This window comes from Pimephales promelas, chromosome 10 (genome assembly GCF_988280905.1).
Source record: "Pimephales promelas chromosome 10, fPimPro1.hap1.1, whole genome shotgun sequence".
Taxonomy (NCBI): Eukaryota; Metazoa; Chordata; class Actinopteri; order Cypriniformes; family Leuciscidae; genus Pimephales; species Pimephales promelas.
This window is the reverse complement of record NC_142778.1, coordinates 24,425,001-24,452,180: the sequence shown is the minus strand read 5'-3', so window position 1 is coordinate 24,452,180 and position 27,180 is coordinate 24,425,001. Positions and strand designations below refer to the sequence as shown.

Below are 27,180 nucleotides of genomic sequence, written 5' to 3'. Positions count from 1 at the left end.
TCAAAGCAAGAAACAACAGGGAGAGAAACACGTTGATGCCATAGAGAGCGATTAGGCTCGCTGGTGAAAGGAGCGTGATTAATGTTTGCAGTGTCTTTGCAACTCTCGGGAGTGATTATTTTCTATCTTTTCAGTTTTTTCATCCAATCTCTAAATTGCATGCTTGACCTTTAGCCAAAAAAAGAATGGTTCTATTTTGACAGCAAGACGTGTAGGAAAACCGTAATAAAACCAATAGAGCTAAATAGAGAGAAAGAGAGAAATAAGAAAAGCCAGGGTGTCAAAGACGACTTTTGTATTGTTTTGGCAGGCTTTCTGAAGTCCTCTCCAAGTGCAACTAAAAGCTGTGAACAGTGGAGGTTTATGGGAATAGCTTAAGACGAAATGAGCAGTAATGGCATCTCCTTGTCGATGTGCCCTCTGTGAGAGTATCAGACCAGAACAGAGTTGAGACAGGCTGTTTACTGAGTCCTGTGCACAGCACTGGAAAATCCACCTGCATGGGAAAGTGAAGCCTCTGCAGAACCCCCACAGCATTCCGATCAGTGAACAACACCACTCGACATCATTACTGTCCTAGAGTGGATGGTGGCAAATTGTGCATTTATATTCACCTTTGTCTTTAGATCATCTTCATCTTTAGGCACCAATATTTGTCTGTCGATCAATCATTCTGCTAGCATTTACAACAAATAACAGATTATATTAATGTTACAGTTTATCATACTCTTTATAGCCCATCTTAGTTACTACAGTACATACAGTTGCCTATCTAAATTTTGTAATACTTTCCTATCTTTGCAGAAAAACATCCATCTTCATTTTTTGGCATTGCAGTCATTTTTCCATCATATAAACTTGCCACTTGAGTCCATTAAACACAACTGGAAGGATCTTCTTCATTCCAGTACACTGTAAACAAAAAAAATCAGTAACACAATCCGTATTAGATATCTCTTTTCCTCATTGTACATTTTTGGGCAATGCTCCCAACAAACACATTTTTGGGCAGTGCTCCCAACAAACACATTATTGGATAGTATTTTGTCTGTTTCCTTTTAACACTTTAACAGAATTATTGAATCTTGTGGCAGTACCAAAAAAAATATGCGTCTGTTCTCCAATTTTACCACATTTTCTCCAACATAATGCCACAGATGGTTCTTTCACACATGCAGAGATCACATGAGGTGTATTAAAATATTTAAAAAAAAATACTTTCCAGTCAAATTCTCTCCATAACTGACTATAATTATTAATTTATGACACCCCTCACGTAATTCCCCCTTAATAAATTATATTAAAATAATTTATTTCATTCTTTATTTCATTCTATTCGTGTTGTTCTGAATTTCTTTGTTTCTTTATTCTAAACCCTATGAATATAGATTTATACTGTAATATATTTGTATATTGCAATCATTTCCCATTTCATCTCCAAATTAATGTAGAAACAACTAGACAGTAGCCTGTATTTTTAATATTTTTTGGCATCGTTTTATAAAAGAAATTATGGTAGAAATTGTGATCAGAAATTATTTATGTGTGTGTGTGTGTGTGTGTGTGTGTGTGTGTGTGTGTGTGTGTGTGTGTGTGTGTGTGTGTGTGTCAGACACAGATTCACAGATGTGCACCAATACATTACTGCTCTCTTTTGTGTCTTATTGTGCTAGAATTGTTAAAAAGCATTTGCATTAATAAGAGTGTGATTATATTATGAATCACCAGGCAAAGGATGATGGAAAAAATAAAAATGCTATGTTAATTGCGTTAAAAAAATGTGCGCTTTAAGGCATGCAATTAATTTTAACACATTTAAGTTTAACACATTCAAATTTTTAACACAATTAATGCAGCATTCTTTTTTCATCCTTTGGCTAGTGTTGCATTTATGTGATCATGTTAATTCAACGCGTTCTCATCCCAAAGCGCCATATAGGACGCTTTTGCAAAAGCGTAAATATCCAACGCACATGGCACCCTTTAACGCCTAATGAGACGCTTCGGTTAATGGTTAAGTTTAGGTATGGTGTGGGGTAAGGGTTAGACCACTAGGGGGCGCCATCTGCCCAAATATATCTGCGTCTCATTTCACGTTAAAGGGTGCCATGTGCGTTGGATATTTACGCTTTTGCAAAAGCGTCCGATATGGCGCTTTGGGATGAGAACGGGCTCGTTAATTTTGACAGCCCTAGTTGTGACTAATGAAATTCAAAGATGACTACTCTCTCTATAATATAATAGCATACATTCCTCCTTGTTTTTATAAATATCTGTACGTGAAAGAAAAAATGAAAACCCTCAATAACCATGAAAGCTTCCATCTGTCCCATTAGACACAGCATTTTTGTGTGTAATTCCCATTGTTATTGTGGCAGAGAGGTGTGACCTATCCTCTCAAGGGAAAACATTGAACACATTGCGATTTAGACCTTTTACAATAATTGTACATGCACCTATGAAGTCCAATTGCGTGCATTTCACTCATTGACCATTAAATTCTTGCATCATTATGCTCTTTTTAACATAGAACTTGTATGAACTTATGGCAACAAGTTGTTCTCGTGAACATAAATCTCTCTCTCTCTCTCTCTCTCTCTGTCGGAGTACATGCTGGACTCAGGAGTGGAGCGTTTGTGAACGTTAGTGGTGACTCGTGCTTGTGTTTCTTTTTTTTTCCTTTTCTTTTTCTGTATGGTTTAGAAGTTTTAAAGGATGCATTAAAGTATTTTGGGAAGAGTTTAAAAAGTTGGGGTTTTGGAAAGATCCAAATAAAACATTTTTGCCAACAGAACACCCGTAATGTCACCAAACGGATAAATAGCTCTATGAAGATCTTGGAGACAGAAATAATTAAATTTCAGAGTTTAGCTGATGCAACAAATAATCAAAGTTGTACAGAGATGATCTCAATAAGAAAACTCAGTTAGCTGACCTTCTGGGGGTGAAAACAAAAGGAGCTCTGGTTCGTTCTTGTTTTTTGTATTGGACAGATGAATGTACCATCAAAATATATATATATATTTTTTTTTTAGCCTTGAAAAGAAAAATGGGCAAACACTTTTTTTTTTTTGTATGCTTTGCGCTCTGCGGCAGGAGTGATTTTAGCTAGTCGTGCAGAAATACGAGCAAGAGCTTGTGGGTTTTATGAAAATTTGTATAAGAATGAGCTGGGATTCATGAAGGGATTCTGAAAGTGTTTTCTTTAAAGGATTGACCCAAGTGTCAAACGGTGCTAATGCAGAGCTCTCAGGAGCATTAAGCCGGGGGGAGTTGCATAAGGCCCTTGAATGCATGAATTATGGGAAAGTGCCAGGAATTGACGGCCTTCCTGTCAAATTTTATGAACACTTTTGGACAGAGGTAGGGGAGGACCTTTTGCTGGTGCTTAATGATAGTTTGATTTCAGGTAGGTTGCCATTTTGTAGCCATAGAACGGTCATCACTCTCCTCCCACAAAAAGGAGATCTTTTATAAAGTAAGAATTGGCGTCCTGTTTCACTCCTTTGCTCAGATTATAAAATACTCTCGAAGGCTTCAGCTAATAGGTTATCTAAAATTACAGATCAGGTGGTACATCCAGATCAGACCTATTGTGTCTCTGGTCGGTCAATTTTTGGCAATATTTTCCTCATTAGGGATAGGTTTAACATCTCCAAGTTGCTCAGCCTTAATATTGGACTTAAGAAAAGGTGTTTGATAGGGTTGAATACCATTATTTGTCGAGTACTTTAGAAGCTTTTGGATTCTGTCAGGATTTTATTGACAAAGTTAAAGTGCTCTATGGTGACTGAGAGTGTGCTTAAGTTAAACGGTGGCTTATGCACTCATTTCAAGTTCAATAGGGGTAGACAGGGCTGCTCTTTGTCTGGAATGTTATATGAACTTGCTAATAGAACCTTTGTTGCAACAATTAAGAGAACATGTTTGTGGTTTGATTCTACCTATTTGTAAAAGTAGCATTTCTTTGTCTGCTTAAATGCTGATGATGTGGTAGTTTTAATTAATGGACAAAATGGTGTGCAGGTTTTAATGAGATTTAATGAGAAGTTTTAGAAGATTTTAGAGTTTTGTCTTCAGCAAAAGTTACTTGGAACAAAAGTGAAGCACTTTTAATTGGAAATTGGTCAAAAGGGAGACCAAGTGTTCCTGGTGGTTTAACTTGGGGAACGGGATGGTTTAAGTATTTAGCAGTGTATTTGGGAGATGAAATGTCCGTTCTGAAAATTGGGAAGGGGTTGTTGATAAGATGAAAGGCAGGCTTGACTAATGGAAATTGTTAATACCAAAGTTGACATATAAAGGGAGGACTTTAATTGAGAACAATTTAAGGAAGTCAAAAGTCTTTCCTAACCACCGCATTTAGTTTAATCTTAACTTTTTACTTTAGCTTCTTTACTAGCTCCCTTCTCTTTGAGTTTATGCTCCCTGCTCTGGCTCCGTTCGTTCTGCATCTTCCTTGTGTTTTCTGGTTTGTTTCCATGATCATTTCTCGTGCTGGTTTCACTGCAAACTGTGCGCAGCCAATAGGCGTATGAAACGTTATCACGTAGCATTACGGCACAGTGTTCATGGGAAATGTAGGAAGTACTGCCAGGGGGATTAATGTCCAAGAACAGAACCGTATGCATCACCAGCCAAACTGGCTAGTAAGTTTTTATTAACAATGCTTAAACAAATTGTTACTTTAGAACCCTGGTTGACACGTATGCGTGGCTTGCCTCAGATTATTTGTGCTTGAATGGCGCATGCTCTCAGTTAATGTGGGTGTGGTCACATTAACACTGAAGGAGCTATATATAAGAGCGCATTCTCACCCCAAGGCGTCACCTTTTGACCATGCTTCAATGTTTGACGCTTTAGGCGCCCTTTAGCGTCAGTAACATGACACGATCCTACGGCGTCATCTAACTGACACTAAAGGAAAAGCGTCAGTTAGATGACGCGGGTAGGTTTAGGTCTGGGGTGGGGGTAGGGTTACACGCGATCCTAGGGCGTCATCTAACTGATCTAAAGCGTCAGATATTGAAGCATGGTCAAAATGTTAGGTGACGGCTTGGGGGTGAGAATGGGCTGGCTATAATGAGCTAAAAAAGAAAACGACTGACATCTCTCTCTTGTCGTACAGATTACATAAACCGAGAATATTTTTTTTTTTCAAATAAATTACTTCATTTAAAAGAAGATAATTAAAGATTAATGTCTGTGTGCCTGTATTCCTGTGTGACGGATTATTCGCTAAGTTACAGTTCATTTTCGGACGCGTTTCAATGGACTTCACTGACAGAAAGAATGCAGAACTCGCATCATGTTTTTTTTTTTGTCTTTATTTGGCGAAAAGCACAACACTTTGTTTTTATTGTGAGTATCCACAAAAAAAGACACTTAACAAGATGTAATGATGTACACCACTTATATACAAGATCAAAATCAACAGAGTATTTTGAGTCTCTTTTGCACTGATGAGAAAATAAGTGAGCCTGTCGCGCCAGTGCGAATGATAAGTATATCATTTAGCAACTGGTGTGATTGTGTCCTTCTTGATTCTCCAAAAACAGTTTCTGAGAAGCCAGTGGAGAGTCTTGGGAGATGGTATGATGGGGATCTAAAGGACTCGAGTGGGAGAAGTTAGTCACAATTGGTGGAAGGGTTGAAGAGCATAAACAGCTGTGCTCTACCAAGCAAACTAAAACTCTGATGCTTTCAGTTTGGTCTACTGCCGAGGTTGCTGTGGCCACTGTGGATAACAGTAGATAAGCTGGAAGCATTAGTAAGTTCATACGTCAGGAAATGGTTGGGACTTCCACGCTGCCTCAGCAGAGTGGCACTTTATAGTAAAGGAATATTGCAGCTGCCAGTCTCTGCTTTAATCGAGGAGTTTAAGTGCGCCAAGGTCAGACTGGAAATTACCTTAGTAGAGTCACGCAACAAATATGTAAGGGAGGCAGCACCTGTGTTAAAAACTAGTAGAAAGTGATCAGCAAAGAAATCTGTGCTGGAGGCAAAGGCTGCCTGTCAAATTGGTGATATCATGGAAGAGGTACAGCATGAAAGAAGGGGTTTTGGGCTCCTCCTAAATGGCTCAAGGCAGGCCCAGCTCAAAGGAGGAAGCTGGTAGTCAACGAGGTGCGAAAGCAGGAGGAGAGGATGAGGTGTATAAAGGCCATTTCTCAGGCCAAGCAGGGAGAGTGGATGAGATGGGAGAGTGTGGAACAACGGAAGATGGGCTGGCAAGACCTTTGGTCAATGGAAAAGAGTAGGATCAGTTTCCTTATTAGGTCAACACATGACGTTCTCCCATCACCACAGAACCTAAACCTCTGGGTAGGAGAGGATCCCTCTTGTCCTTTGTGTTCATCTCCTGCCACATTAAGGCACATTTTTACAGGATGTAAGGTGGCTCTTAGCCAGGGTCGGTTTCCTTGGTGCCATGCCCAAGTACTGCGAGATTCTCGCCCAGGATAACTGGAAGCTGCTAGGGAGTGGAAAATGCTGGATGATCTTGATCAACGGCTTACAGTATATTTCCAACTAAGATTACCACCACTAACCCCCGACCTGATGTCGCACGCATTGTTCAACTGATAGAGTTAACAGTGCCATGGGAGGATAATGTAGAAGAGGTATATGAGAGGAAGAAACTGCGGTATGCTCATCTGGCCACTCGACAGCCTTAGTCAAACAGGTTGGCGCGTACGGTTGGGTTGTGGAGAGATTGTGAGATTGTGGATGGAAGGTGCCCACTTGAAGACCCTAGAGATGTCCACTACTTGGCTCAATCCAGACAGTTGTCTTGCTGGTCCATTGGGGAGACCACACTGTAGTTGCAGCCGTTGTGTGTACTGACGCACCACATTGCCGGACAGAAGGAGATTCACATCACTATATGGAAAGAGGCGTAAATGGATGGAGAAGCATTGGTTACTGTAAAGCTACGTCTTAGTTTGTGTTTATCTTGGCAAAAGCAGAGTACAAATCAGCATGAATTTTTAACATCTACACTTGTGTAATGGAAATTCTTTATTTAATTTAATTCCTGTAGCACTTCGTCCATCTAGCGGTCCATCGTTGCTAGCAATACCCATAGCTGTACTCTGTTTTCCCTCCTTTCCTTCTTACTATCCTGTGTTTACTGCCCATCTTTTGTCTTGAAGTCGGACTCATTTTGCTGCTTAACTTTCTTTCTCAAACTTAAATTTTCTTGTTGTCTGTCTACAAAAAATAAGTTTAAATTTTTACAGTGTAACATTCTATCTTTCTATATTGTACTGATGTTCTTTCATTCTTTCATTGTCATTGCCATTTGTTGTTCCACATTTTAATTTTTTCTTTCTGTTGTCGGATCATTTTATCATTCTAGCCTTCTTTACAGTATAATTCAAGAGAATGATAGAAATTACAGAATGACAGATCAATACAGCGATCAATAGCCAGGAAGACTATCTATCCATCTATAGATCGCTCTAACTTTTGTTCTGTCTGTCTTTCTATCTATCACTCTATCGTTCAATCTATCTGTCATTCTAGGAATGAACAGATGCAGTGAGAGGTTAAAATCAGACTGGGGCTTTCGTGAAATCAGCAGTGGAGATGTCAGGGTGGGTGAAGACTTAAGTTGGAGGATGGGAGAGAAAGAAGATAGAGCATGCCGGTCCGCCATAAACTGCTTTTGTCTGCTGCTCATCTGCGTCAAAGGGGATTAGAGGTGTTATGACATTAAAGTTGAGACGACGTTATCATCTGTAGCTGACAGGCAGGATTTGCTCCCTAATCGGACTACTAACGCACAGGGAGGCGAGACATCGGAGCACTGTGATTGGAGGAGGGTTTCTTTATTTCTTTATTTGTTCTATTTATATTTGAAAACCTGCTTTTTTTTATTTACTTAATCCACTCCATGACCGCCGGACTCGGAACTTAGACATTTCTATTGTGCTGATCTCAAAGACCCTATTGTGTAGAAACAACAATTACCACATCCATGAAATGGAAAGGGTAATTGTTCTCCTCAGCCTTTTTATTCAACAGTAAAATTTGAGTTTAAATACATGCACAGTACAAAAAAAGACAGCATTTTTGCATCAGCAAACCCTTGGAGCATTTTCTTAAATTAATCTCACTCTGAAGTTCCTTTCACCCTGGGGTTTACGGCATTTAAACGGATGTCAGTTCTTCGCACCTTTTGCAATTCTCTGGCGTGCCGCTGCTTCCGGGCCTGCTGCTGATAAATAGTCTTTTTTTTTTTTTTTTTATAACTAATGCTTTTATGAAGATAGACCTCACAGAGAGCAAATCAGCACCTTTAACATTAGTCTAGCCTCAAATGGTGAAGGCTTCAGCCGAATGTAAAATCCTGTACCTCAATGATATATCACTATACAGGGGGCCCCTGTAAATCACACACACCATATTTGTATAACACGTATTTGTAAAAGCAATAAAGCTTTGGTTGTTTGGGGTTTGGTGCCTGATTTTGGTGCTTCACACGCAGTATTTTTGCAATACGTTACTGGTGTGGGATGACATTGGTGTGATGAGCCATGTGAAATGAGGTGTTCTTGGGAGATAAAGGACAGTAGATGTATTGTCTATTCATACTATCACAGGCCAATAATACAACACAATACACCTTGTGAAACTAAAGCTCTTTTTTTGTTTTGTTTACAACATATGCAGTGAAGTCAATAGGCATTGAGTCCCCAGTGCACTTTATGTTGAATAGTTATGGATTTGAATACATTTGTTCTATCTGACTTGTAATTGCTAGGTAAAATTACGCCATGGAAGTTTCTGAAATAGAGGAATTATATTATTATTAATTCACCAAATCGTAAAATGCTTACAAACTGGTCTGTGAGCAATGCTCATGTGTAGTGTTCCAAACCAAAACTATTTCATGCTACACTTTGGATCATGCCTAATACCCCTGAATGCGTCTATAATATTCTAAATGCAATTTTGTCATATTTAATTTGGTTTCTTTATAGGAGTAAAGCTCTTTCTGACCATCGAGTTTTCGTAAATGTTCTGTATTTATTTGTCACATGAAGCTAACAATATCACCCACCAGGCTTAATAACTGTAGGGTTTAAACTGGGGGATGGTGAGGTTGTAAAGCTACAATAAGTGCCACACTGGGTTACTGCAGGGCTATAAAGACTCACCAGCTATAAAGACATTTCTCTGATTTGGACTTAACCACAGATTTGTGCCACTTTTTAGCAACAAAGTTGCTTTTAAAACAACCAAGTCCTGCCATTAGTATGCTGTTTGCGTCTGGCTAACTTTTGACAGAACTAAAGACTGTGATGCATACTTAAAAAAGATATGCTTAAAAGCCTTTAAAGAAACAAACAAAATTGATTTTTCTTGAGTCGTTTAGCCAGGCTGAAACACTAATAGCTTTCCATTAAGTGAGTATGCCCTCTGACTGGAGGCATTGAAGTGCCATTTGGCACACAATTAAATAAATGAAAGTTTATGTCAACACAACGTTTGATTTATAAACAAGCATCATTTATTCTGAACATGAGACCATTTGGGCTTTGATTAATTTGGATTGCTCAGGTTGCCATTGCCGAACAAATAAGCTGCGTGGCTTTTATGTGTAGGGGAGGGTGGGGTAAGATATATGCATGTAAGCTGTGTCGGCCCATTAATCTTTCAAACATGCAAACATTTTGTCACATGACCATGTATGTAGAAAAGATCTATCATTTACAGCTGCCTGTGTTGACAACAACAAAATAAACAGCATTAAAAAGCTTTATCTCAGAGTAAATCAAATCTTTACAGCTATACTTTAAAGAAAAACCTATTCCTTTTAGAGAGTGGATTGTGTCCATCACAGATCGCTCACACACTCATCATCCTGCTCGAGGACCCACCAAGCGATCCTGGGAACAACCCGTACTCACATTCGATTTAGAACACTAGCTTTTATCCTGCTCTATAGTATGTCATTGCTTAAACATTGTCCATTAGTTAAAGGCCTCACTCATTAAATGCTCCTGTTTTCTGTTTTATTAAGTGCGTTTTAAATGACTGCTTCACTCACCTGCAGCCTAATTGCTCTTTGAGTGATATAGGATGGATTAATCCACATGAACCTGGAGCGAGGACTTTGCTTCATTACAATGCAATCTTGCAAATAACATTGTCAAATGTGATATTTTTCCTTGAATCAATTTGTCAAAGACAGGCCACAGAGTTTGTCCCAGGTGGTGCGCCTGAGAGTGGGAGATTATGTGATTCTGGTGTAATAATACTGAAGTCTTCATAATGGAATTACAGGTGTGCATGTGTGTGCGGTGTGGGGACTGTTTATCAGTTGTGGCTTTCTAGCAATGTTCACCCACGTGAATAGAACATTTTACTGTTTTGGTCTGACCACAGCAGCTGCGACAGGTACTCACAAGTAGACTTGCATATAAATACGAAGAAATGCTGCAGTATATATTTTATACTTTAGTAAGCTGCATCATGCTCTCGACAACAATGCTTTTGAAGAAGTTAGGGAGCAAAATGATGGTATCTTCGTAAGATACCTTATGTTGACCTTGCGTTTTTTCATTTTATTATTTATTTTATTTCATTTTACTGCTTATTTGAGTATCATTTTTACTAGATCGTATCGGCCCATGGTTTAAAGAAGTAGTTCACTTTAAAAAAAATCTTTTGCTGATAATATACTCACCCCCATGTTATCCAAGATGTCCACGTCTTTCTTTCTTCATTTGAAAAGAAATTAAGGTTTTTGATGAAAACATTACAGGAATTTCTCCATATAATGGACTTCAATGGGAACCAAACTGTTCAAGGTCCAAATGAGAGTTTCAGTGCTGCTTTAAAGAGCTTTAAACGATGCAAGACGATGAATAAGGGTCTTATCTAGGACCCTTAGAGACATGACTCGAAAAAAGATTTGTTCATTTTGATGAACGAGTTTGAACAGGAGAGTCACAAACGCTCATCACAGAACAGAGCAAGGCCAGCATTTGTGCTTATAAAACTTAAACTTTTTAATGTATTTTTTAAATGACCAATCGTTTCACTAGATAAGACACTTCTTCATCGTCTGGTGTTGTTAAAGCCGTTTGAAGCTGCACTGAAACTCTCATTTGGACCTTGAACCGTTTGGTTCCCAATGAAGTCCATTATATGGAGAAAATCCTGGAATGTTTTCATCAAAAACCTTCATTTCTTTTTGAATGAAAAAATAAAGACATGGATATCTTGGATGACATGGGGTGAGTAAATTATCAGCGAAATTTTTTTTTTTTTTTTTTTTTTAAAGTGAAATACTCTTTTAAGCGCCTTTGCAAGCTAAAATGCATTAAATCACATAATCAAATGCACCCCAGCTAAAACTATATTTAATAGATAAAATATATCTCCTGGTATAGAGATCAAATTTTACTTGATTATATGTAAATAATAAGAAGAATAATTAAAATGAAATAACCTTGGGATACCAAGAAGCCACAACAATCTTTTTTTGTGTGTGTGTGTTTAATAAAATTGTATTAACAAAACTTGGTAAATTAATTGCTAAAAATCTAAATCTTGGCAATTAATTTGAGCTAAAAATACATAAATCAATTTTAGCTGAAATTTGAACTTGATTCGAATTACATTTGCATTGATACACTAATAAGCATAGCCCTAGAGGAGTCATTTGTGTCTAGTGTCACCCCTGATTCTACTTGCACACACTAATCATGCTATGAGAAATCAATTCCAAATTATTCAGAACTCCAGCTGATTTTCCCTTCATTGTTTTTTTATAGGAGCAGCTGATTGAATTGAGACGAATTGAACTCTGCACCATCTCCGAAGACCCCTTTGACAGGTAAATTATAGACGGTTTAGTGTTCCTATTTAATTAAGAAAGCTATTTAATGCCAATTTTAGCCCTTCCTGGGATCTCTGCAGACCTGACATTGCAGTTTCCTTCCCCAATTCCTTGGCACCCGTCCCACATCCTCTCTGGAGTCTTAACTTCCCCACTCTGTGTGCTTGGGGTGAAGTCAGGTTAACACATGAGGTGATCTGGAGATGGATGAAGCTGCCGCCGTTTGTTGGCTTTCGTTTTTTTCCACTGCAGAGGAACGATCTGATCTTTCATCATTGTTTCTTCCATGTTCCTCTCCTCCACCTCTATTTCCGTCTCTCCATCAACACAACATGCTGTGTGTCCGTGTGTTTGTTTTTACCAAGGAGCCTGTTTGTCAGTTTTTGGTGTATGTGCTTTGTGTGTTTGTATTGCAAGGTCACTGACAGAACAGATTAAAAGCCTGTTGTTCCTCAGGGAGGGAACAGAAAAGCCGTCTGTCTGTCAGAAGGATTGACTCGCTTGTCATACACAGGTATGCTTTCCAGCAGTTGTAGTTCTCTCTCTGTGTATGAATCACAGGGTGCGTGCTATTTTGGGTGATTCAGACACCATGCCCTTATTTTAAAGAATGCATAATATTTTTTTTTATGATATTAATTTATAAGGTGTAAGGGTGTGCAATATTGACAAATTGATTTCTCAATATTTTCTGGGATTTTTATAAAAATGTAATGCAACGCACATAATGTTCTAATTAGGATCTGAGTGGTGAAAATATAGGTTAAAATTGCAGCACATTACTTGATGACTTTTAAATTACTTGAAAACTGCTTTTATATTTGCAAGTGGCACATATTACAGAGGCTTTATTTCTGTAGCATGAGTCCACAGTGCAGGAAAACATTGCATATGATTTGCATGTTAATTATGTGGTGTGTTTGTACACTGGACGGTGGTTCTTCAGAGAAAAACAGAGATGATTTATAAGCAGCCCTGAAAACCTCATGGAGGGTTTGTAGGGTTTGTAGAATTACAAACTCTCTGTCTGTTTTTTTTTTTTTTTTTTTTTTTTTCACTTCAGGCAATTTATTTACATTTTTATTTGCAATTTCTTTAACCACAACAAGCAATGCTATTTTCTGTCATTTGTCATAATCTGAGTGAGGTTTAAAGCTAAACAAATAATGCGTGCAGTGCTTTCATTGTGCCATTTGTATGTTAGTGATGTGACAGAAACTACGTAGGTTGACGAGTTCAACATTTGGTTGCGAGTCCTGAAATTTTAAGCTGAAAAAATGCAATATCTGCACCACAGCAATAATGTCTGTAATCTTATCACAGTTATGTAAAGGTTCAGTTTGAATAATAATATTGTGATTATATTTAGGTATAATAACATTTCAAACTATAAGTGTCAGGGACCCAAGTATGTTTACCTCTCAAGATATAAATAGGACACATTACAGTTTGGTTTATTTGAAGAAATGGAAAACACAAAGATGAAGGGGAAACATCAAACAGATATAGAATGAAATCAAAAGATGTTCACCTCACTGAAAAGCTGTTTTGGTGTTGAAGTAGTGCACATTAAAGAAAGCGTGTAAAGGCTTGATGTGGGTCAAAAAGCCTGATTGGTTGAACTGCATGTCCAATCATTCCAAACTGTCATTTCATATCTCCAAAGATGAATCAGAGTCAGCCCTTGTGCCTCAAGAATCAGTTTTAAATCAGTCACTTCGGTTTTACCTCAAGTGAACCAGCTGGAGAAACTTTGCTGTATTTTGTATGGATAAAGCTTTGAGGGAATCAATTCAAATCGAATGGGATTTCAAGATGCTAAAGTATCGAGGCTGAATGCTTGGGGAAATGATTTATGGTCCATTTGTCCTGCCACTTGAAAAAAGATGCCCACATCTTTAAGATCTTTATGCAGTTTTCAAGCTTTAGGGTTGCAAGTATGCATTTTATCTATATGTATGTTTTGCATAAGCAGAGTCTGAGGGTTAACTCTGCTTACAATCTGATAGCAATCAATAATTGAAGTGGTCTGATTATTAAAACATGTACATTATGTTCTGTGGAAGACCAAAAGCATTTTTGTCCAATCATTGCATTTGGTCCGCCTTTCAGTTCCTCCTGAATCAAAACAAAGATCTTATGCTGTGTTCACGCCATGTCATAACAGTAAATACAAGACGGCAACCCTTGACGTTCAAGAGCTGTTCAAGTCCTCAGACTCGGATTTATACAACACTATCAACGGCGAAATGAATCTGCAGCAGTCAGGTGGTACAAGTAAGAGCTCTGTAATTTTTACATTCATTATTATTATAATGTTATGTGCTTTGAGACACGAGGGAATTTAACTCTGTCCCTCGTCTCGTGACACTTTGCAGAATCTGCTGTATGCGTTGGTGTGTTTTGTAGGAGGCGTGGCTTTAATGACGCTCTGAAGGGAGGGTGGGATCTTATGCTTTTAAAGTTAACTTGCTTTTGTCATCCTCTCTGCAATTGCCTACCCTACCTTTTTAGGCTGCTCTGCCTACATTTTTAGGCTGCTCTGCCTCAGTGGTCTAACAGCGCTCGTCAGTGTCAAAATGATTGAGATGTCCAATCAAATCAAAGAAGGCATGTCTTACTTCCACTGTCACAACGTAATGAGAGTTTGTGGAAAGATGGAATGTGACAATAGATAAAATGTTTGTGTTTTCAACATATTACACATACAAATAACAGGGAATGTGTGCAGATTTTAAAATTAAGTATTATTTTTATATAGTTTAGATTGATTACTTCATAACTACAATTAGACCTAAGAATTGTTATACCATTCTTATGTATTTATTCTCTTAAATCCCCTTTAATCCTATTGTGTTGTTGTTGCTGTTGTTGTTGTTGTTATTTATTAAATCCCCAAGCACAAATGTGAAACATTGCCTATGAAATTTTTGTCTGTCTAGAAAAGGTTGGGATCATTTTTCCACCTTGTGTAAGGTGTAGAGACATTGCTAAATGAGCGGCTCACAAAGCATTACGCCCACCAACCTTTTTCCCCCCAGAGGACAGTATTGCCACTACTGTAACTATCATCTGAAACCACTGTGCCTGCTTTCGCATTATTTTTTTCTTTTTTTCAGAAAAAGGCAATATCCTATTATTTTTCCTATTGTCCAGATAAAGCTCTTCTTTCAATTTGTTAAATTACATATATAAAATAGTGTGTTAGCGTTCCATGTGGGAACATGGGAACTTTCCATGGGAACTTTCCATCAACATAATGATATTTATACTGTACAAACTGTATATTCTATCCCCTGACCTACCTACATCACAGAAAATTTTATGCATTTTTAAAATGTCTAAAACATAATTCTATGATTTATAAGTTTGTAACTGTTAAGTCATTGTTTTTTTATTTCTGAAGATTTGTCTGCATCCTGCATAATTTGCATAAACACATCTGATTGGGCTAATTGATTTCTGCTGAGCTCTTTTGAACTGCTTTTTATATTTGCACATGCAATGCTTTGATGTATTGGGCAGAAAAACCATTCATCAAAATCAATCGAAGGGCCTTCAAAACATTTGTAACTGACTTGGACTTGGTTTATTGAGTTGCCATTTGATGAGCCTCAATTTTGGCATTTATTGGTCTGGATGTGTCACTTATTGGCTTATTAGTTTATTAGATTTCTTCTGTCAGCTTTGATTTCAGACATGTGGAATTACTGAGTGAAATCTTGAAATTTGTGGAATGGTTTTACCAAGACAATTCCAATGTGCTGCCTTGCAGTTGTGGAAATATGCACACTAAAGTAGTGTTCAAGATGTATTTGAAAGAAGTCTCTTGTGTTCACCGAGGCTGCATTTATTTCAGCAAAAATGAAAAATGAATGTTCTTTCTTTTAAAGAACATTTATATCAAATGGACATAATGTAAGTCTTCCCTGACACTTTTGATCAATTACATGCATCCTTACTGAATATAACTGTTACAGGGTTCTCAAGTTTTATCAAAAGCTTGGAGTGAGATCGGATGAGGTTAGGGGAGGAGCCCCAATGAAGCCCAGCAAAAAAAAAAAAAAAAAAAAAATTACAATGTCCATGTTGCATGATTAATGTATGTTTTAACAGGATATAATATTACCCAGAACACTCTGTTTTAATACACGTATCCTTAATGTAACTAGAAAGACTGTTAATACATTTTAATATATAATTTAAAATAAAATGAAGAAATACATCTTCTTTCCTTCCCATACTCACTAACATTCCCCTTCTAGTTCCAGCTAGTTCTGGACTATGCATGTTTGAGCTGTTTTAACTGAAATCAAATTGCACTGACATATCTTAAAATATGTCAGTGGCAGTGCAATTATTTTGTCTCAAGATGCACACCAGTAATGTTTTTTTTTTTTTTTTCTCCTTGGCATATTTTTTTTTTTAAAATCATATCCTCTAATTGAACTACCTAATCCTGGCTTAGTCTAAGCCCTGTTTGTGAAACTTGGCCAATTTGTTTTAACCTGCTATTGATTGTGACACTGTCTTTCTTTAATCATTTAAGAGAATTGATTGAGAGGCCTGGTAATTAAACCCTTTCTTTAAGGTGCACAAGATGGAAAATCTCAGATCATGACTGCTCAGAAATGACGTCAGTAATAATGTCAATTGATCAAAGCTTCCAAGTGCACATATGAAAAGCAGTATATCAACTATGTTCTGAGTGGTCAGCTATGAATCTTTTATACCTCATATTATAGGTTTTCAATACCTCCTCCTTGCCAAGCTTAATTTGTTCTTAATAGATTTAATTAGCTTTGGAACATGGTCGGGACCCAGCAGAATAATTATGACGTGGATGGTTGGTGGTACAATGGAGCCGATGTGTAGGATTGAGCCCCGCTCACCCTGTGCTGATTGAGATGGAAGAATGGCAGCACTAGATTGTCAGAATTGACTTACTGCTGTACTGAGGTTATTTCTCATTCTCTCTCTCTCTATCCTCCCGTCTTTCAGTGTTCTCCTTGATTCGATCTTGTTGGGAACATATAGAGCTATTGGCCATGTCCAGAGTCATCACCATCTAAATATCCTGATAGATTCAAACTGATGCTCCATCCATCAGAAAATGTATTAAATAGCTCCTGTCAAGACGGACTTGAGTAAGGGAATAGACAGACACACTGTAACCCGAGTGGTTTTCTTCTGTCCAAAGACTTCCTTGGACTATAGGGATGAGAACAAGCTTGCAGTGCAACTTCCAAATACATAAATACAAATTTTGTTAAGTCACCAGAGACATTCATATTATTCCATTTATGTGTGTGTGATTGTCATTCAGGGCAGGCAGACCTGGAATCCATGTAGCATTTCAAGCAGCGTGAGAACATACCGATCGGGTGATTGATGACTTCCACGCTCTGTAAAATGATACCCCCCTCCCGCCCCCGTTCACCATCATACCTGTGATATTGCATTGCAAATTGTCTCTGCATTGGCAATGGGGTGAATCATAAATCCCAGATTTCTTTTAGCTCGTCTTCGGTGAACAATTGGATCAGTCTATGATGTCATGAACTTTACAGATTTTTTTTGTCAGTTTTGCACGAGTTAAACACAAATTAAATTCAGTGTTGTGCTCTGTTTGCATTCATGAATGCGTGTCTATACACAATCATTCTCATCAAGGAGAGATCTAGTCCTATGCCCACCGTCTGCTCACTATCTGAGGGGCAGGTGTTTTAGTTCAGCATAAATGATTTTGAGCAGTTTGATGATCATTTGCACGTATAACTCTTGCGTTTATTTTAATTTTCCCTCTCAATTTAAATCTGTACCTCATGCATTTATTAGTTCTTTGGTATTGAGGAAGAAAAACAGGTTTTTACATGAATAAGAGTCGAAACAAATTACATTACAAAAATAATCTTGATAAAAGGAAAAACAATATAAAATGATTAGCTGTTGCAGTTCTCCCACTTTGAAATAAATAAAGCATTAAATAAATTAGTAATAAAACAGGATCCAGTCTTATTTTACCTTAAGAAAAAAAAAAAAAAACATTTTAGATTTTACAATAACATTTTACATTTGGGTACCTTTAGTTAAAATGAGTTAATGCATAACCTAATATTAACCAACAATGAGTCTGTGTATATTAAATGGTTAATTAAAATATACGGTTTATACATCATGGTCATAATTTTTTCCCTGTAAAAAAAAAAAAAAAAAAAAAAAAACACCCACCGCTGAGGTAGCAGGAATTAAAATTAAATAAATATATTTTTTTTAACCTTTTAATTTTAAAAATTAAAAGGTTAAAAATGCTTTATTTGTACATGCCTTACATCTTATTTTTTCCTCAAAATATGCTTTGTTTTCTGTATGTAAAATTTTGGGAGTGTATGTGTGTGTTTCACCCCCCTTTAAGACCGTAGGGAGAAATGTGACCTGAACATCTTTTTTTTTTGTGAGATTGACCCTTGTAGCATCTCATCTGGTAGTCTTTTAAGTTGTAAAGGAATTCTGTGGACAGTATTGGGAAAGGCTTCAGATAATTCGATGTTATGATTGGAATACTAATGGTGGCTGAAGATGCAACTGGCTTTGCAGCTCTTACCCACGGGGCCAGTGCAGTGAGACTGAAGCGAGAGTACATGGCAACATTAAAGTGCTGCTACCTCTTGTAACCTTGAGGTTTGTTGGGAACTTGGTGCACAGTTTAGCTGCTGTGCGTTTAAACGTACCTGTAAATACAAGGCTGATGGCCACCCCAGAGAAAAGTGAGGCGGTGAGGTCGATGAACTGGAGTACTGCATGTTGGTAAATAGACATTCTGCTCATAGATGCACAATAATCACATGAAGTTTCCCCTTCGACAACACAATAGCTGTAAGGACTTTCTCTGCCTTCATTTTTTAGCTTGAACACATCAGCTTTATGCTTGAAATAAATCAATGAGACAATGCAAAAGATGGACTAGGCCTTTTTTTTTTTTGTTGATAGATTAGCTGTGCTCCAAAACCCGAAGAGATGCCTACGCGTATACAATATGCATCTGTCTTATAAAACTGTCATGAAACCTCAAGTGAGTAAGCATTTGAACTATCATGATACCTTCAGTGAGTATGTAATTTATTGATTTCAATATATTTGGTATTAGCATTTGTCCTAATGGCAACACTGAATATTCAGCATCATTACTCTGAATCCTTCAGAAATCATTATGCTAATTAGGTGCTCAAGAAACATTTATTTTTAATGTTGAAAACATCCCCCCTATTGTAAAAACAAATTTAAAAGTATTTACTGACATTCTTGATCAATTTAATTTGTCTTTGCTGAGTAAAAGTATTAATTTGTCACTGAGGCAGAACCTTAAAGGCAAAATATGTATGATTGTTTTCACCACAAGAGGGCGCAGTTTCCATCAATAACAAAGGCGTAGGTTGATGACGCAGTGATGAGCTGAATGATGGGACTTGCTGTCGAGCTGATGGATCTAAAAATGTTTATGGATGAGTGCAAATATTCATGTTCTTTAACATTACATTGGTATGAAGCAGGTCACGATTGCTAAAGAAACGGATATCACACAGAGTTATATAAAGGAATAACTTTACAAACTTCAGACATAAGATTGTTTTCTGATTGGGTATAGTTTCATTCCGCAGATTGCTTCCAGTTTGTCCTCGGGGTTCCCCCACACAACAAGATTTCTAATCGTAAATATTCAATATGTTGGATATTTGCTATTTGAGATTGGTGCGTCCCTGATGTTATAGGTAAACTAGACTGCCGGCTAGGGAGGCAAGAAAGAGAGAGATTTCATTAAAAAAAAGACATTTTGGATTCGATATCACTTAATTCGGATAATAGTGTGTCGATGGAAACACATTTGTGCAATCGTATCAGTTTGAACCGGAGTCGGACTCGGAACAAGATGACAGCCGCAAATAAGTTCGACAATTAAAGCTACACTGTGTGATTTTTTTTTTTACCCCCATCTAGTGGTGAAAATGTATATGACCATCGAGTGAATATTAGTTTCTGTTCCTCTCAATTCCGATTTCGTTTTAACTCCTATGGTGGCCAATGTAGTCCAAGATTAACATGGCTTCCAGTTCGACCTCGTCCATGAGTGTTAACTCAAACGTAAACGCGAAAGTCGAAGCTTTAATTAACGGGTATGTCCCTCTTTGGCTAATGCAATTTCAGGATGGAGGGGCAACATGGCGACCGACATTAGAACCCCTTACCTGTATGTATTTTCAATGGCATATTATACACTCACAAAAATACTTTATTACTTGAACGAAGTAAATATACATTAATGAGCACATATATTTTGAAAGAACTAAGTGTTTTTAGCTAAGAATAAACTAAAAGAGTTACACAGTGTAGCTTTAAGGCTCGTATAGGAGTGAGTGGTTGGTTAACGTAATGTCACTTTGATCTATTTTTGTATGTACTGGCAGGGTAGAGTAGTGAGACACGAACGCTATATTTACACTGATGGATATGTTAGGTCATTGACAGATTGACATTACAACTAATGGTCATGAAAAACTTTTTTTTCGCGATTTGCAAAGATTAATATAAAGATTAATAAAACTTTACACTTACTTCTTCTGGAAGTGCAGAGGGAACATACATAGTTGCCACCAATTCTTTTTTTCAGGAGCAGCTTCTTACCAAAACCAGTTTTATACTGACCCTCATTGATAAAGCAATCTGGTGAGAAATGATTTGTGCAAATATGAACGCATTTACGTTGATCGTGGGGAATATTCCCTTCGAAAACAAAACTCAGCCACTGCGTCTTCAGCGGTTCGGATTTAGGAACATCAAAATGACTGTGTCCGTTATTACACCCAAGAACCGAATACCACAATCACTTAGACACAATTCTGCTTCAGCATATCAACGACAGACTATGATGACCGTTCGCTGAGGGTGGGGATGTATTGAAACAATACTGTCAATCAACAATCGTGGGAGGGGCGTCCGTTTTATTCACGTCACAATACGAACGGTTAAATTTGAGGCAGGGGTAAACATACCTGTATAAGAAGATTAAAACAAAAACACTGGATGGATTTTATCATTATATGATGGTTGTGTACAGGTACTGCCAACACATATTTCAAGACAATCAACTTGTAAAAGTGCATGTACCATTATATTGACTCCTTTAAAGATCATGTTTAATTGTGAGTGTGAAGTGGGGGCGGCACGACAGTGTTTTGCCTAGAGCAGTAGTTGAACTTAAACTGGCCCTGGTCATGGACGTGTTAAAATGCAATGCACAGAGAAAAGTGTCTGAAATTGGAAGCTAAAGTAATTGGCTGACTGCTGCGTGATTAATTCATGAGTCAAGGGTGCACAGGTTTGTTTCATCAGTTTAAGTTTGACAAGTCTTAACGTTTACAGAGTATGATAATCAGTCTATTACATTTGGATTTTTTGCCTTTGGTCTATGGCAGAGGTTTTCAATTAAAGTTCCCAAGAGGTCTGGACTCTATATTTCCTCCCCAGGGATGTCCAGACAATACTTTTTTGGAACAGTTATACCTTTTTATCAGGGGAGTTGTAGTTCTTTATTAAAGAAAAAATCCTACACTCATAATAAGATGAGAATATTGGGCCCAGAGAGCCAAAGCAGTGATGTCTAAGAATTGTTAACAATATATATATTAAAAACATTTAGACATCCAAGTGCATTGCACATAAAAGGCCTTGGGACTGAGAAAACATACTGGGGGTGGACTGCCGGGTTTACCTATTAAGAAAAGTATCGACCATTTTTTATTTTTTGCCTAAAGTAATACACTTATATATAATCAAAACTCTCGTCATGAGCACAAAACAAAGTTAACTAGTTATTTCAAAGTTGTCTCTCATCCCTTGCCATTTCATTTCATAACAACATTGTTTTGTTATGAAATGCTCTTAATATGCTGTTTAATAATACTAAATGTCTGGAAAAAAAACTAAAATCTAAAGGTGCCATGTGTTAACTTGTCAAAACATGTTACTTTTGTCAAATATTGTTTTTCGCACGCTATATAGTAGGGAAGTAAGCCATTTTAGATGCAGCCAATGTCATGTAAATGATGACACCTTAGGGGCTTTCGCACCAGAGCAATCTTTTCATAGTTCGTAGAGCTATTGGCGGAAGTACCCATATTTTGGTGCGTTCGCACTGTAGGAACTAGGAAATATTTTAGTTCTAGGAATTCTTTTAGAGGACTTAATTGAGCTCCTACTTCAGAGGGGCTAAACCAGCACTATAGGAACTATCCGTGACGTTAGTGTACACTGATTGGCCGAACGCACGCGAAGCACAAGCACCCGCTATTTTTGTAAAAGGCTGTGTAAACACCGATTATAGCAGATAATGCGTCAAATAAAAGCAATCTTGTGTTTTCCTTGTCATGTGTGGACGTTTGTTATTTCCTGTTCTGTGCCATGTTTTGTAGTCCTTTGTAGTTTTTATTTTTATTAGTCTCTCCAGGAGTTTCTAATTAGCCCCACCCCCTTGTTATTTTGTTTAGCTTGTTTGTCTGTGTATTTAAACCTCTGTGCTTCAGTTGTCGGTTGTTGTTGTTTGTAGCTGTTCCTTGCTCCTGTCATGAGTTCATGTTCTGTTGTTTTGAACCTGTAGTACCTGTTTGTTTATTAAATTAGTTTGTGCACTTGGATTCTCTCTGCTTCACTCCTGCCTCAACGTTACAGAATTAATTATCACATTTATTTAAATTCGTTATTAAAAGAGAGAGACAGATAACTGAAAGAGTCCCCTCGTTGTTTAAAGGGATAGTTCACTTTGAAATTAATTTTTGATATGTTTTAGCTTACCTCAAGGGCATCCAAGATGTAGGTGTCTTTGTTTCCACAGTATTTTCAATTTAGATTTTTTTCGGTCAAACCGTTGTTGTCTATCAGTCATATAATGCAGGTTTAGGGGGTCCATCCTCGGTTCACCTCAAAAAAACATGCATAGAGAAGTCAAAATGAAACATGATTTAATGACTCATAAATGCAAGTACACATTGATGGCCTAAGACATGAAACGAGCGTTTTTTTGTGAGAACACGAACAGTATTTATATCGTTTTTACCTCCTGTAACCACAGCCATATCCAACTGATCTGAAGGCATGGATGCTTCGGTCTGTGCATGCGCCGGAAGCATGCGCTTGCACGTGTCCGTCCCTCATTGTTTACACAGAGATTTCAGAAGTTTTACCTTTCACTAAACATATTTAGATATATACCGAAATCGTTTTCCATTGCGATTTCCTGTATATCAAAATATGTTTAGACCTTCACAGTGAAAGGTAAAACTTCCGAAATCTCTGTGTAAACAATGAGTGACGTACACGCGCAAGTGATCACTTCCGGCGCATGCGCAGACCGAAGCGCCCGAGCCTTCAGATCTGTTGGACATGGCTGTGGTTACATGAGGTAAAAACGATATAAATACTGTTTTCTCACACAAACCGCTCGTTTCGTGTTTTAGGCCATCAGTGTGTACTTACATTCACGAATCATTAAATAATATTTAATTTGGACTCTGTGCATGCTCTTTGAGGGGAACTTAGGGTGGACCCACAACAACGGTTTGACTGAAAAAATCAAATTTGAAAATACTGTGGAAACAAAGACACATCATCTTGGATGTCCTTGAGGTAAGCTAAAACATATCAAAAATTAATTTCAAAGTGAACTATCCCTTTAAGCATTTGAATATATTCAAGAAAAAAACAGTTTTTTTAACGTTTTTTTATTATTATTATTATTATTATTATTTATTTATTATTCTATTATTAAATGCAGCCTGGGTGAGCATAAGTGACTTATTAAAAAAAAAATACCAACATATTATATACATTTCTTAGTTATTTTTTAATCAACAACAAAGCTACTTTTGAACTTTTAGCATTACAAACAATGCCATAATGCTATATTTTGTGGAGTTGTCACCATGTTGTTGTCTGCTTGTGATTGTCTGCAAGACTAGTGCAAGAGTACAGGATGCAAATAGGGTTACCAGTAATCTTTACCCCTGGTCTACACCGCCCCCTCATAATGGAGACTTATCCACTGTATCACACATTTAATGAATATTAAGTAGAGAACGCTTCAACTCAACAATCCATATCAGCGCATGAATTGCAGTCACAATCCATCCCATCATTAAACACTTCATCAACCACTCCATCTCCCTTTAATGATCCTCATCTCCTTTCTTTAACACTCACCTACCTCCATCTGGTCAAGTGCTTCTTCAGTTTCCGCACTGACAACCTTCTCTTAACCTCTTTCACGCACACAGGGCTCCTCTGCTATTTCATAACTTTCACGAGTTTTCCCGTGAGTAATGAGTGTCCTTGCTGCTTTCTGTGACACGTTTGTGTGCGTATGTGTGAAGGGGCCAGAAGACGAAAATAATCTTGAGGAAATTGATGAAGTGGGCGTTCAGTGGGTCTTCACATGTATGTACATCAGTAAAAGCCGATGTACATGTATTACAGCTATCAGATCATTGAGAAGAAACTAGGAGAAACGGATAAAGAGGGAGGGGGGAAAGGCATAGCAGCTGTTCATTAAAATGCAGTTGGGGGCTTCGTTTGGACCCAATGGGGGGTTTGCACAAACCCAAATTTGCACATCTGAAGCCTTTGGCCCAAGTTAAACTCCCACTAATTTATGTTTCTGATTTGCGTTTTGACAACAGCTTCACTTACCAGTTAAATACATCCGCCTATGTGTGAAAGCTCTGTGCCCGATCCCCGCGCTTGGATTTGTGATGGTACGCAGATGTGCCGTACACTAGCTCGCTCACTTCTGTGTCCCACCTCAAGCTGCACAGTTGCTCTGCATGCTGAAGTAGAGTGCATTTATTAATGTTGCTTGTTAAGGCTTGCAACTTATTACACTGTTTGTTACGTACACTAATGATAGCTAATTGTGTTGCTTGTTGAGGTGTTGTATTCTATACATTTTAAGTGATTGCACAAACGATTTAGCCTAATAAACAACTATGGAGACTTCATAGAGCAATCAAATAATCAACAACCTGCTTCAGCGCTTTCCATTAATTACCGAAAATAACTTCTCATTATGGGCCCTATCTTGCACCCGGCGCAAATGACTTTATACACAAACGCATGTCTCATCATTTTGCACGCGCACAAAGCGGGATTTTCCCCTCCACAGACGCACGTCGCTAAAGTAGGGAATGAACTTGCGCTCCCTTGGCGGATCGGCGCAAAAAGGAGGCGTGTTTCGGCGCAAACATTCCCTGGTGCTATTTTACACTTCCAGTAAACAATTGCACCACTAACCAGAAAAAACCTGGTCTATGTGGCGCGTTGCGCATTGTTCATGATGCTATTTTAAGCGCGCATGCTTGGCCATAATTTAGCGACACTGATTTTCTCATCAACACAGATGCAGTAGTTTTATTTTTGCAAATCATACATTATAACAAGGAAAAATATGAACACATGAGGGAAATCATTGTGGTTTACATGAAGATGAAAAAAAAACGAATTACCCATTTTTTAATGCTAAATAGTACTGAAGGATCAGACCTGTTTGCCCAATAGTGGCAAGAAACATACATATAGGCTATAATGTTTAACCGACGCTGATGTGCGAGAGTTTCTCCCATCCCCATACAACGTCACCTCTCTGTCTTTCACTGCCCTGATAAGAACGTCGGTCTCATCGGCTGTGAACGCGCCTGGTAAACCCGCCGTTATAATAACAATCCGTCATGCACAGCCCATTCTCACTCCCAAGGCGTCACCTAACTGACGCCTTGGGAAGCATTTGGACATGCTTCAATATCTGACGCTTTAGGTGCCCTTTAGCGTCAGTAAGATGACGCCCTAGGATCGCGTGTACCCTACCCCCACCCCACACCTAAACCTAACCGTGTCCTCTAACTGACGCTTTCCTTTAGCGTCAGTTAGATGACGCCGTAGGATCGCGTCATGTAAGTGACGCTAAAGGGCGCCTAAAACGTCAAATATTGAAGCATGGTCAAAGGTGACGCCTTGGGGTGAGAATGCGTTGTCATGCAACATGCGCACCTGTTCTTAAAGGATATGTTGGATGGCGCTCGGATTGGTTTATTTCACGTTACGCCCAAACCACACCTATGAATACTGAAGCTACTTCAGACCAACCCCTTTTAGATTTGCGCCAGGCGTAAGAGGCATTTATCCCGCCGTGAAAATAGCAACAGCGCCGGCACCCGCCCACAAAGTTACTTGCGCCATGCGCTTTGACACTTGCGTTTCAGATCGTTAAAATAGGGCCCTATAACTTAAAAGGTCTCTAACATTGTTTTGTGCCATTGCTTTAGCAAAGTATTTGTCAAAATAACTCAAATCGAAAGCTCAATATGGCTTTGTGCCCTTATCAAAATCACAGAAGACTGCAGTTTAATTAAATACGTTTTCTTTGGCGTTGTGTGTTTCAAAGTGAAGTTCGCACGATAAGTTTGTATCCTGTGTTTTCCACGTATCTGAGCGCCTCAGTTCACAGTGAATGAATGTAGTGAACTCTAACTCTGCATGATTCATGATCCCTCAGAAAAACCGTGATCGAATTTTTTAAATAAGAACAACATTTATTTGAAATAGAAATATTTTGTAACATTATAAATCTCTCTTAGTCGCCTTTTGCTCTTTTTTTCTGCCTGAATTTGTATGCCTTCCTTGTTTCTTTGCTTGGTTCTTGGTGTCTTCTAGCGGCAAGCACGAAGAATTCTGGGATGTATTTGAATTTAAAGTTGGAATGACATTGAAGACTGCCATCATTTCTCTGCCACTGTGTGTGTTTGTCTCACCCCGGGGGCCACATGAATATGGTATTGTCAGGCTGAGAAATGGCAGCTTGGTTTTCTCAGTGGCTTGAAACTATTCCGATGCTCTTCCTCTGGACAGCAGCACACTCACACTCCCTTCTGCTCAGTGTGACTGAAATCAAGAGCGAGCAAAATTTTCTGGGAGAAAACTAGCCATTATCCTGTAAGTGGTGCCATGCAGAGAGCCTCTTTTGAACTTGTTTTTGTTGTGTGCATGGGTCTTTCTTCAACTATTGGCTTTGTGGACTTCTAGAAAATAAACTCACTTTAAATTGTCAAGGCTATTTTCACAGCTAGTGGTTTTAATAATAAAACGAACACAAACAGCATTCTTTAAATTGTCATCAGTTGTCTCTTTTGTCAATATGTACACTAGCATCTGAATTAAAAAACCCTTTTGGGACTAAATTTGGCAGTGGCTATTTGCAAGCCAAAATAGCAGTATTGGGAGATGGGAGA

General features: G+C 38.1%; 1 protein-coding gene across 2 annotated transcripts in view; it reads left to right on the top strand.

Annotated features, from left to right (window-relative positions):
• The window catches only part of tspan9a (tetraspanin 9a), a 221,687-nt gene that overhangs the window by 68,686 nt on the left and 125,821 nt on the right, over positions 1-27,180 (top strand). For both annotated transcript variants that reach the window (XM_089116345.1, XM_039650475.2), the window contains one exon: positions 11,790-11,851. The gene's annotated coding sequence lies outside the window, so the exon portion shown is untranslated. The remainder of the gene's footprint in view (positions 1-11,789; positions 11,852-27,180) is intronic.